This window comes from Lynx rufus, unplaced genomic scaffold (assembly GCF_022079265.1).
Source record: "Lynx rufus isolate CCGP_SWC_20201006 ecotype Redwood Valley unplaced genomic scaffold, mLynRuf1.p SCAF_2, whole genome shotgun sequence".
NCBI classification, from domain to species: Eukaryota; Metazoa; Chordata; class Mammalia; order Carnivora; family Felidae; genus Lynx; species Lynx rufus.
The window spans coordinates 197,619,598-197,630,200 of NW_025814834.1; the positions used below are offsets into that span (position 1 = coordinate 197,619,598).

A 10,603-nucleotide genomic window follows, 5' to 3' on the forward strand; every position below is an offset into this window, starting at 1 on the left:
TTTTAATCCTCGATGACCTCTCACTTCCTCCCCTCTGCCCTCTATGCTGTCTTGTTCAGCTCTGGCTGTGCTCAGGGCAAAACCCCTTGTCAGATTGCTTCTAATAGACCCTCTCCCACACCTGTGAGGCCACACAGACTTGTTAAAATGGAGGATAATTTTATTTTTATTTTTACTGATTACACAAATAGTCCATGGCCAAAAAAAAAAAAAAAAAAAAGTTTTAAGCAAATAAGTAAAAAGAAGAAAATAGAGATTACATGTAACTTTACCCAGAGATAATCACTATCGATGGTTGGGCGAACTTTTCTTCCTGATTTCTTTTTAATACATGTATCACAGGGTTTTAAATGCAAGTTTCCTGTCACTTTGCATTTAGAGCGGAGGCAACAAATGCCAAGGACCACCCAGACAGGGCATGCCAGAAGGATGGAGAAACTGGTTCTACCCGAATTAACCCATCATCTACCTCTTGTCACCATGGAGTGTGTTTGTGTTAGAGAGAGAGAGAGAGAGAGAGAGAGAGAGAAACTGAAACAGACACAGACACAGAGATACAGAGACAGAGGAGAGGCTGGTTGTGGGGTGATTTCTTTTGGACAGGGCTGTTGATTATTGTCTGGTCCCCACTGCAACAATCCCCTCTACCCAGAGAGGAGGGATGAAGGTGTGCCTCCTCCTCACTTTAGGGTGGAGGGATTTAGAGGTTTGGCAAGTTTGTGCCTCAGGGGTCCATGGGCCAGAGAAAGGCAAGGCTAAGGCAACAGCCCCTCTTCTATCACCTCCATCCCCCCAGCAGAGAGATGATCATGCTGAATTGTGAGTGTCTACTGAGTTGTCTGCCTCCCCACCTTGACCTGTATCCCCTGCCCCTGCAGGAGGCATAGCACCTAGTTGATGCTTGATAAATGTTCTGGTGAACAGAGGAAAGACTGTTGGAGCCACACAGATCCAAGTTCAAATCCTGCCTCTGCCACTTTCCAGCTGTGCTCCCTTTGGGGAAGTCACATCATCTCTCTAACCTCATTTTCTCACTTGTAAAATGAAAATAACTGAGTATCTGTTCTTAATAACACAGAGCTTTATTTTCCCCTGAGCCGTCATTTTATTCTGACACAGATCAGAGGTGCCCCCCGACGGGACCTTCGTACCTTCCCTCAGCCATGGGCCCACTGGTGGGCGTGCAGGGGTGCCGGCCAGCACAGTGGGCATGGGCTGTCAGTAGCCAGAGCCGGGGACCTGGGCCAAGCCTGTCCTAGCTCCTTCTTGCGGGAACAGAACCCCATCTGCTCCTCTAGGAAGGAGATCTGCTCACTCAGAGAGAGGGTCGATGCGGTCCAGCTGCTGGAAGGGGTGAGCCAGGAAGCTGCTGGGCTCAGGCTGCCTGTGCTCGAGGGCCCTCAAGGCCAGGCTGTACAGTGGGGCCAGCAACAGCTACAGCTTCTGCTCCAGCACATCCACCCTTGACCGAAGCCGCCGCACCTCCTCCTCCTCTACCGCACTGTCCATTCCTGTTGTGGGGTTCGGGGCTACCCTGGGGGTCCCTCTCTCGGGCAAACAGAGCACACCATCTGCTGATGGGCCGTGCCCTTCCCGACACTGGCAGCAGTAACTACCCACGGTGTTGACACACCACGGGGGACAGGTGCCCCCTCCAGCACTGCATTCATCCACGTCTGTCTGGCAGGTGTTGCCCTGCCATCCTGCAGGGCGGTGACAGCAGCCTGGCTGGACACAGTTCCCCCCGTTCTGCCACAGCGGCTGGCATATTGCTGCTCCACGGGCCCTGGGGAGACTGCTGGTCCTCTTCCAGCCAGGGCAGCAGGCGTGGCGAAGCCCAGCGGAGGCTGGCCCAGGGCCGCGGCAGTAGGCAGTCCTGTAGATGGTCCAGTAGGTGCTGCAGGCTCAGAACTGTCACAGGTGGTGAGGAAGGGTTGGTACATTCGCTACACAAAAGTCTCGACTCGGGGCCCTTGGGAGCCCCGATGGCACACACCCTGTGGCCAGGCCGGTAGACATGCTCAGGGCCACCCACTGCCAGCACGGAGAACCACAGCAGAAGTAGCTCCCTGGAGTCACACATGCCCCATGTTTGCAGGTGGGATGGCCTTCTCCTCAGGGCGGCCGCTCCAGCCGAGAGCACACTGAAAACCAGAGTGTTTATTGAAATGAGATCAACCATTGGCACGTAGTAGGTCTCCCAACAATGATGAACGTATAAAGACACAGCAGTCTTGGAAATTGCACACTGGCAGGCCCTCCTGAGAATTTCCCATCTGAGCTGATGCAGTGCTGGAACTTCTGGATCTTGGTTTCCTTCCCTGTTCCTTCCTCAGTCACCACCACCATCATCATCATTAGCAGCAGCAACAGCTGCCGGTTGTATGGCAATTTCCAGAAATTCTATGACTTGGTCTCATGTAAATCCACCAATAATCCTGTGAGGTCTGTATATAATTCCTATTCCACAGAAGGCATCTAGGCCTAGAGAGGGTGTATGACTGGCTCAAGGACACAGGGATTTGAGGCTTGAGGGCACTGCTTTTGACCTTCCTTAAATGAACTGATTTACTATGTATTCAGTACCCACTGTGTGCCAGGCACGTCAATTAGCAGCATGGCTCCTGTCCCCTCACAGATGAGTCGAGAGGACAGGCATGCAAGGCAAAACGGTACTTATAACTCTGCACGGCAAGTGCTGCCCATGAAAACCCCAGACAAGAGGACAATTTCTTTTTGGGGGGGGGGGGCAATCAGTTGGAGAGCAGATCCAGTCCACTTTTTTTTTTTTTTTTTTAAATCTCTGTGGCTTTGGGCAAGTCCCTTCACTTCTCTGGGCCTTGATTTCTTCATCTGTAAAACGGGGACTATGAGGAATGCCTCATATAGGAGAGTATGACTCTCTCACACAATCACTGCAGAGATAACAGACATAATGCATATGTGTGGCACAGGGGCACAAGCAAGAACTTGGTGAATTGTAGCTGGTTCTTCATTATTGCAACCTAGAGGTGAGCCAGGGGCCGCCTGACCCCTTGAGATCCTCACAAGATGAGCCCAAGCACCCACTGCAAAACCCTCTTCAAGATTACTGCAAATTCCTGGGACACTTGATCTCTCCTGACCCGGCGCCTGCTTCAGCCTGTACTGTCTTTGGTCAACATTATACCAAAATAGATGTAAAACTTGGCCCCCTCCACTATTTCCACTATTTCCACTGCCATTCCAATCTAGGCAGCCTCAGTGAGTATAGGAGGCTTTTTTGAAGGTTTCCAGGGATGGGAGACCGAGAAGGGCATCACATCATAGTTACAAAAAACCTCTGGGTGAACTAAAAATAACTTGGTTCCCTAGATGGCCTCAGCCTTCTCTTCTGCTTCCTTTTCCGTTGTCCCCAGCCCTTCAGCCTTGGGACAGCTGCCATAGTTTGGCTATTGTCTCCAATTCCCTCTTCCTAAGGAGCTCTCCAATTTCCATTCCGGGCATTATCCCACTGTGGGAAGCCATAGAGGTTGGAAGGGTTGGCTCTCCCTCCTATCTCTCCCTCACCCAGCCACCCACGACACCCCCATGAGTAAAGCACCACAGGGTGCCTTTCCCACCTTCTCATAGCCCCCACAGGAAGGGAAAAAATGTTTGCAATCATTCCTGGTAGTTGATGGTGGTGGGTGGGTGACCCCGGCTAGCTGCTGGCTGCAGACCTGCCTCCCCCATTTTCAAGACCCAGTCCTCCAGTTTCCGGTAGATTCTCTTGAGTGCTCGGTAGCTTAAAACATCCAGTGTCGTTTTAGGAAAAAATTCAAATCCTAGTCCACTTTCTTGTTGCCTCCACAGCAGCTGTGTCTCAGAGCTTCAAGAACAAACTTTCACCTTCAACAGTTTTTCAAAGTGTTTTCCCAACCAAAGCCATCCTCTTCTCTAGGACAGGAAGTCACATGCTGAGGATCTATGAGCTGCAACTGGCCCGCAGGGATGTTCTTAAGAAATCAAATCAACACTTAAAAATTCAAAGATTACACATGAAAATCTGGATTTGTGGCATTTCATGTAAACTCGTAATATCGGTCATCGTAGGACCCACATTCCTCCCAAGGAGCATGTTGGCCTGAATGGAGAGCAGAGTCTCTGCCCTTTAGACAGGTTTTTCTTGTGCTGTCACCCACTGGCCTTATTTCTCTGCTTGATCCCTGTAGGCTTTCAACTTTGTGACCTTTGTTAAAGGGCATTTCGGCACCGGTTTCCACCCTCCACTGCGTTATTACAATCAAATTGGGTCTATAAATGTGCTAGGTTCGCAAAGGGTACCCTAGGCAGAAGATACGGCAACAGTAGTCACTTAAGTATGCAATCGGTGACTGTTCCTGGAAGGGCAAGGGGTCCGGAGGAACTGGGTCTCTGGGCTAGGGGGCTGTAAAGGGTTAAACTGGGGCTTGGTTCTGTAGGGCCTTAATGCTCTCTTACAGGACACTGGGAGCCAGCGTGGGGTTTAGAGCAGGGACACGGCATGGGGTGTGCATATGAGAAAAGGGGCTGGGCAGCTCATGAACGGGATGGACTGAAACCCTCCCATCCCTCCGAATGTCCCCCCAGAAAGCCCAGCGAGAGGCTGAGGCCGTGATCCAGGAGGGCCCGGGACGCTGCGGCCAGGAGCGGCGGTGGGAATGGCTGGGACGATGGCAAGGGAGGGACTCTGGAGACAGCCTTGCGCGGGAACGGGTACGCCTGACCTTGACGCAAAACACTGCAGGCGCCGCGGCCGCAACGCGTTCGTCTATCCCCCCCTCCCCTCCCCTGCGCCGCAGCGGACTGCGGCGGAATCCCGGCCCCTCGCCTCCGCGCCCTCCCGCGCCGCTGCGGCACGCGAGGGGCGGGGGCGGCGGGGTGGCGGGGATGCCCGTCTTCCCTGGAAGGCCGGAGAAGGGGGTGGGGGAAGGAGGCCGGTCACGTGGCGCCGCCACCAGGCGCAGCCCGATTGGCGGTTCCGCAGCCCTGCCTGCCCGGCTGCTCGGATTTCCAGGCACGGAGCAGCCCCTCCTGCGTGTCCGGGCTCGCAGGGGATGCTCTGGCCCAGCGCCGAGCAGGGTAGGGCGGGGCCCGGGCTCTCTGTCCTGTTAACCGCTGCCAGGACCCTGGCTTCTCGCCGAGATCCTCACTGCAGCTTGGGAGGTCTGATTATTGTCTCAGTGAACACATCCCTTCTCTGCGTCTCTCCTGCCTTCCCCCATCTGTCCCTTTTCCTACCGTGCTACCTGGAGGCCAGCTTTGCGAGGACTGGCTGAAGCAGGTTTGTGTTACTTGCCACAATGTTGCAGCTTTGGGCGAATCAGTTAACCTGGCTGGAAGTGGGGAAGATTCAAATAGAAATCCCACAGACACTCTTTCTCTCTGCTCCTCCCCTGCTCACGCTTTGTCTCTCTCTCTAAAATAATAAATAAACATTTAAAAAAAAATTTTTTTAAAGGGGGTGCCTGGGTTGCTCAGTTGGTTGAGCCTCCGACTTGGGCTCAGGTCATGGTCTCGGGGTTCGTGAATTCGATCCCCGCGTCAAGCTCTGTGCTGACAGCCCAGAGCCTGGAGCCTGCTTCGGATTTTGTGTCTTCCTCTCTCTCTGCTCCTCCCCTGCTCACGTTTTGTCTCTCTCTCAAAAATGATAAGTAAACATTAAAGAAAAAATTTAGAAATCCCACAGACACCTCAAGTCCCACACATCCAAACCGACCACAGTCTCTCCCGAACTGCTCCTTCTTTGTTTCGCCATCTGTTTTAAGCAAAAACCCAATAGCCGTGTCCATCTTGCTATCCCCCATCAAATTTATGACCGAAACCTATTAAATTTACCTCCAAAATATTTCTTAAACCTCAGAACCGGGTATTTTCCCTTAGGATTTATCCCAGTTTATACTGTATGTTTATTTGTGTGATTGCTGTTGGACAGTAAGCTCCATGAGAACAAGGACCTTGTCATTTTGCTCATCACTGTATCACCAACACAGTACCGGCACATACTAGGTGCTTCATAAATTTTTATTAAATGAATAGATGCACGGCAAGTCCCATGCTAGGTACTAGCCGTGGAAGGGACAACAGAATTTAAGGTGAGACACACAGTTCTATCCTCAAGAAGTCATCTGTGTAACAAACGTGCCCTGGGGCCTTCTCTATGTTAGGCCAGTGCACAAGACGAGTAAGACACCATTTCTACCTTTCATCTTAGGGGGACCACACATGACCAACCTAAACAACAATAAGACTCTGGTATTGGAAGGGTCAGGTGTGGTGGTATATAATGACCTCTAGAGTCAGAAGAGTCCAGGGTTTGGAATCTAATGATCTGGCTTCCCAGGCCAGCTTTGTCTCCTTCTGGCTATGTGACCACAAATCTCCTCTCTCTCAAAGGCTCCATCCTTTCATCTTAAAAATGGGGGATAATAATACTATCTAAGAGACATGAACAAGACAAATGAAAACATTGAGTGCCAGGTTTTACAACAATGCCAGGTATGGGTGGGCGGCTATACCTCCTTCTTTGCCTGAAAGAGACCAGTTGACACCCGTTGAACCAGGGCAGTTAATTAATAACAGCATTCCTGGGGGCACGTGGGTGGCTCAGTTGGTTGAGTTTCTGACTTTGGCTCAGGTCATGATCTCATGGTTCTTGAGTTGGAGCCCCACGTCAGGCTCTGTGCTAAAATCTCAGAGCCCGGAGGCTGCTTCAGATTCTCTGTCTTCCTCTCTGCCCCTCCCCCACTCACGCTCTGTCTCTCTCAAAAATAATTACACATAAAAAAAATAATAATAATAGCATTCCTGAGGCTCCTGGGAGGCTCGGTTGGCTAAGTATCTGACTTTGGCTCAGGTCATGATCTCGTGGTTTGTGAGTTCAAGCCCCACATCAGGCTCTCTGCTGTCAGCACAGAGTCTGATTCGGGTCCTCCGTTTCCCTCTCTTTCTGACCCTCCCTGCCCCTGAGTGCACGCACTCTTTCTCTCAAAAATGAATAAACATTAAATAAAAAAAAATAATAGTGTCCCCGTTCGTTCTCAAAAGTGTCCTGGGCTTGGACAGTAAATTATATGGTCATCCTAGTAATAGGTGTGATACTAGAGTTATCTACACCGTGCCCTGGGGACACAAAGGTGGGAGGGTGGTGGGGCTGACTGTAGAAAGGGGGGCTGTGACCATGGAAATGAGCCTGGAAGAATGCATGCCATTACACCAAGTGAAGAGAGACAGGAAGGGCGTAAGAGGCAGAGGGACCAGCATCTGCAAAGGAAGCAAAATTTGGTAATTCTGGGCATGCCTAGATAGCATCAAGAAGGCCAAATGGTGCTCGTTTTGGCAGCATATATACTAAAATTGGAATGGCACAGAGAAGATTAGATGGCCCCTTGCACAAGGATGTCACACAAATTTGTGAAGCCTCCCATATTTTTAAGGGGCGCTTGGCCGGCTCAGTCGGTAGAGCCTGTGGCTGTTGCTCTCCAGGTTGTGAGTTCCAGCCCCATGTTGGGTGTAGAGATTACTTAGGAAAAAAAGGCCAAATAGCTCAATTCTAAGAGGCATGGAAGGAGATGAGGCTGACAGTGGGAACTGTAGAAGGGATTGGCATGAGTTGGTGGCTTTACAAAAGAGTCCAACTGAGGAGCTGGGGCCAAAGTCCAGGCAAGAGAAATAATGAGGCCTGAAGCCAAGAGAGGTTCTAGAAACACTTTAGAGGTTAACTGGACTTGGGGGGTTGGAGGACAGGTCAGGGGCAGGAGAACGTCTAGGGGAATGGAGAGGCCATTCATTGAAGCAGGTGGGGAGGAAGGGCCAGGAAACCCAGGAGACAGGAGGTGACCCAGATTGGACTGCCAAAAGTAGGGGTCATAAGAAGTAGGGGTCACTTCTGAGGCCAGGGGAAGGAGCTGGGGCCCAGTTGGTATTCAGGTGACATCTGAATAAAAATTACCTTTCAGAGCAACCTTGAAAGGCAAGAGAAAGGTCAAAAATAGAGGCTCAAGAAAGAGCTGATTTCGCAGACCAACCTCATTGTACATATCGCTCTCCTTGATCAAAATGTTCCCACAATGCCCCGCTGCATAACAGAATAAAAGCTGAGGTCCTCAGCCTGGTGTTCAAGGCTTCTGGTGACCTGGCCCCAACCTATCTCTGGTAAACGTTTCATATTTCACCTGGTCACTTTTGGCCCCTCCCTTCTTCGGAAAACAAGAATTGCTCTTCCCCTGGCCTAACATATGGTCCAGGTGGGAACTATCAATCATGGCATCCCATTCCCTGTGATCAAGGGTGTGAGTGAGCATGTGACCAAGCCTGGTCAGTCAGAATCCTCCTGCGGGATTTTGGGGATTTGGAACAAAGGGAAGAGAATTTCTCGTCTCTCTGGTGAGGGAGCTAGAAGGCATGAGCTGGGGATTGCTGTTGGGCACAGTTCCAGCCTAGAGAGGAAAGTGGTCTGAAAAGCCACAGTAGGGAGATGAGAGGGTTACTGTTTAATAGGTACAGGGTTTCAGTTTGAGAGATAAAAAAGTTCTGGAGATGCATGGTAACAAAAGTTGCACAAACAACGTGAACATACTTAATGTCACTAACTGCACACATAAAACTGGTAAAAATGCAGGGCAGCTCGGTGGCTTAGTCCATTAAGTGTCCGACTTTGGCTCAGGTCATGATCTCACGGTTTGAGAGTCCGAGTCCCGCATCGGGCTCTCTGCTGTCATCTTGAAGCCCCCTTCAGATCCTCTGTCTCCCTCTCTCTCTCTCCCCCTCCACCATGCTCGCTCGCTCTCTCTCTCAAAAATAAACACTAAAAAAATTGGTAAAAATGGTAGATTTTATGTAATGTATACTTTACCACAGTTAAAAGGAGGAGGAAGAGGAAGAGGAGGGGGAGGAGCTTCCAGGCAGAGAAGAAAAGATGAATGATGGAGGAGTGCAGGTGGTTCCCTGGTTGCAGTGGGTCCTTGGGCCCCTTTGCTGTAGTACTTGTCTCAAAGGATTGCCTGAGTCAACCTCCTCTTTTAGTATCAGCTAGTTCATGTTGGGTTTCTCTTCCTTGCATCCAATGGAGTCATAACACAGAGGCTTTCCATTCTCTCTTCTCTCTCGCATCCTTTCGGACATTCTCCACTCTTGTCATTCGCTGCTGTCCACACTTGTCAGACTGATCCTGTGTTTGTACTCCTATGCCTTTCCTCCAGACTCCCTCTGCCCTTTCCCCTACTGACAAGTGTCGACTCCCTACTCTACTCCTCATTTGAGACCCAGCTCAAAGGGCTCTTGCTCGGAAAGCCATCCCTGACTACCCCGAGCAAGGCTTGCCATTGCCCTCCTCTGGCCTGTCCATGTCTTTGTCACCTAGTATCCCAATGACCTGCTTTCCTGTCTGCAACCCTCATTAGGCTCTGTTTTTCATCTCCATGATCCTAGTGCCTGACAAACAGCCTAGCACAAGGAATCATAAATGTTTACTGAATGAGTGAAAAATGAGTAAGAATCCTTCCTTCTCTCGTGCCATCCCCCTGAGTCACTACTCAGTCTCCACCAAGTGGAGACACAGGAAAAAAAAAAAAGTAGGAGGAATTGCTTTAGTCCCTCGATTCAAGGGTGATGGATCCAGGAGGGAAGAAAACCCAGTAGGAAAGGAATGGGGCCATTGCAAAGTTCAATGGCATTTATGAGAGGTCAGCTTTCTGCCAAAGCACTGATGGTGGCAGCTTTGAGCTGAGGCAGAGTTTGTTTGGACGCCAGTGCCAAGACAAGCAAACATTCAGTGTTGAGCTTTTCAGCAAGCTTGGATTCTGACAGCTGTGTGGGGAGAAACAACTAAAAGCCGTCTGGGTCTGCCTGGAATCAGGAGTCCCTGTCTCCTTCAGACACAATCTGACCCAAGGAACAAGGCAGCCTCTTCTCTACCCTTCATCCCCACCACAGGCACACATCTCCTTGAAGGGACCCTGCCACTGATCAGGACATTTGGCACTGAGGACAGAGTAAAAAACAACTCTAGGGAGCTGTAGCTTTGATAATATGGCTTACTAAATAGTCCATGGCTTCCCCCCTACAATTCCCAGCCTCCCTTGCCGTTAGATTCGGCTTGTGTGACAAGGTCTGGTTAATAGTCTGAATGGAAGTAATGAGGGTCATTTCCAGGCTGAAGTCTTTCATTGCCAGTACATTACCTTCTATGTAGCAACCTTTCCCTTACTGAGGCAATCCTGAAAGCCTTGTATTGAGGTTGTAGAAGTGACCTGGATCTCTGAGTTACCCAGTGGAGTAGAGGATCGGTATGCCGGAGAGCACCTTGAGCCATATCAGGCTTTGCATGAGTGACAAAAATAAACCTTTGTTGGGTTAAGCCGTTGAGCCATTCGGGTTCTTTGTTACCATAGCAGAGCCTAGCCTATTCTGACGAATATATAGAAATTAATTGTTGTTTTAGCCATCCAGTAGCAAACCTCCTTACTTGAGGAGAAACATGCCCCCTCCTTACGGTATTGGTCACTTCTCTCTTCTTTCCTGACTTCTCAGCAGCAGTTGTCACAATTGACAATCGCAACATTTCATCTTGGTGTCTGTGACATCACACCTGTCTGGTTTTTCT

At 50.3% G+C, this 10,603-nt stretch overlaps 1 non-coding gene and 1 pseudogene across 1 annotated transcript; one reads left to right on the forward strand and one right to left on the reverse strand.

Moving 5' to 3' along the window:
- Nucleotides 1-1,157: 1,157 nt before the first annotated feature.
- On the reverse strand, nucleotides 1,158-2,083 carry LOC124514378 (epidermal growth factor-like protein 7; annotated as a pseudogene).
- Nucleotides 2,084-7,326: 5,243 nt separating this feature from the next.
- Nucleotides 7,327-7,433, forward strand: LOC124516726 (U6 spliceosomal RNA). The gene has a single exon (XR_006963134.1). It is a non-coding gene; the product is annotated as a U6 spliceosomal RNA (small nuclear RNA).
- Nucleotides 7,434-10,603: the final 3,170 nt, after the last annotated feature.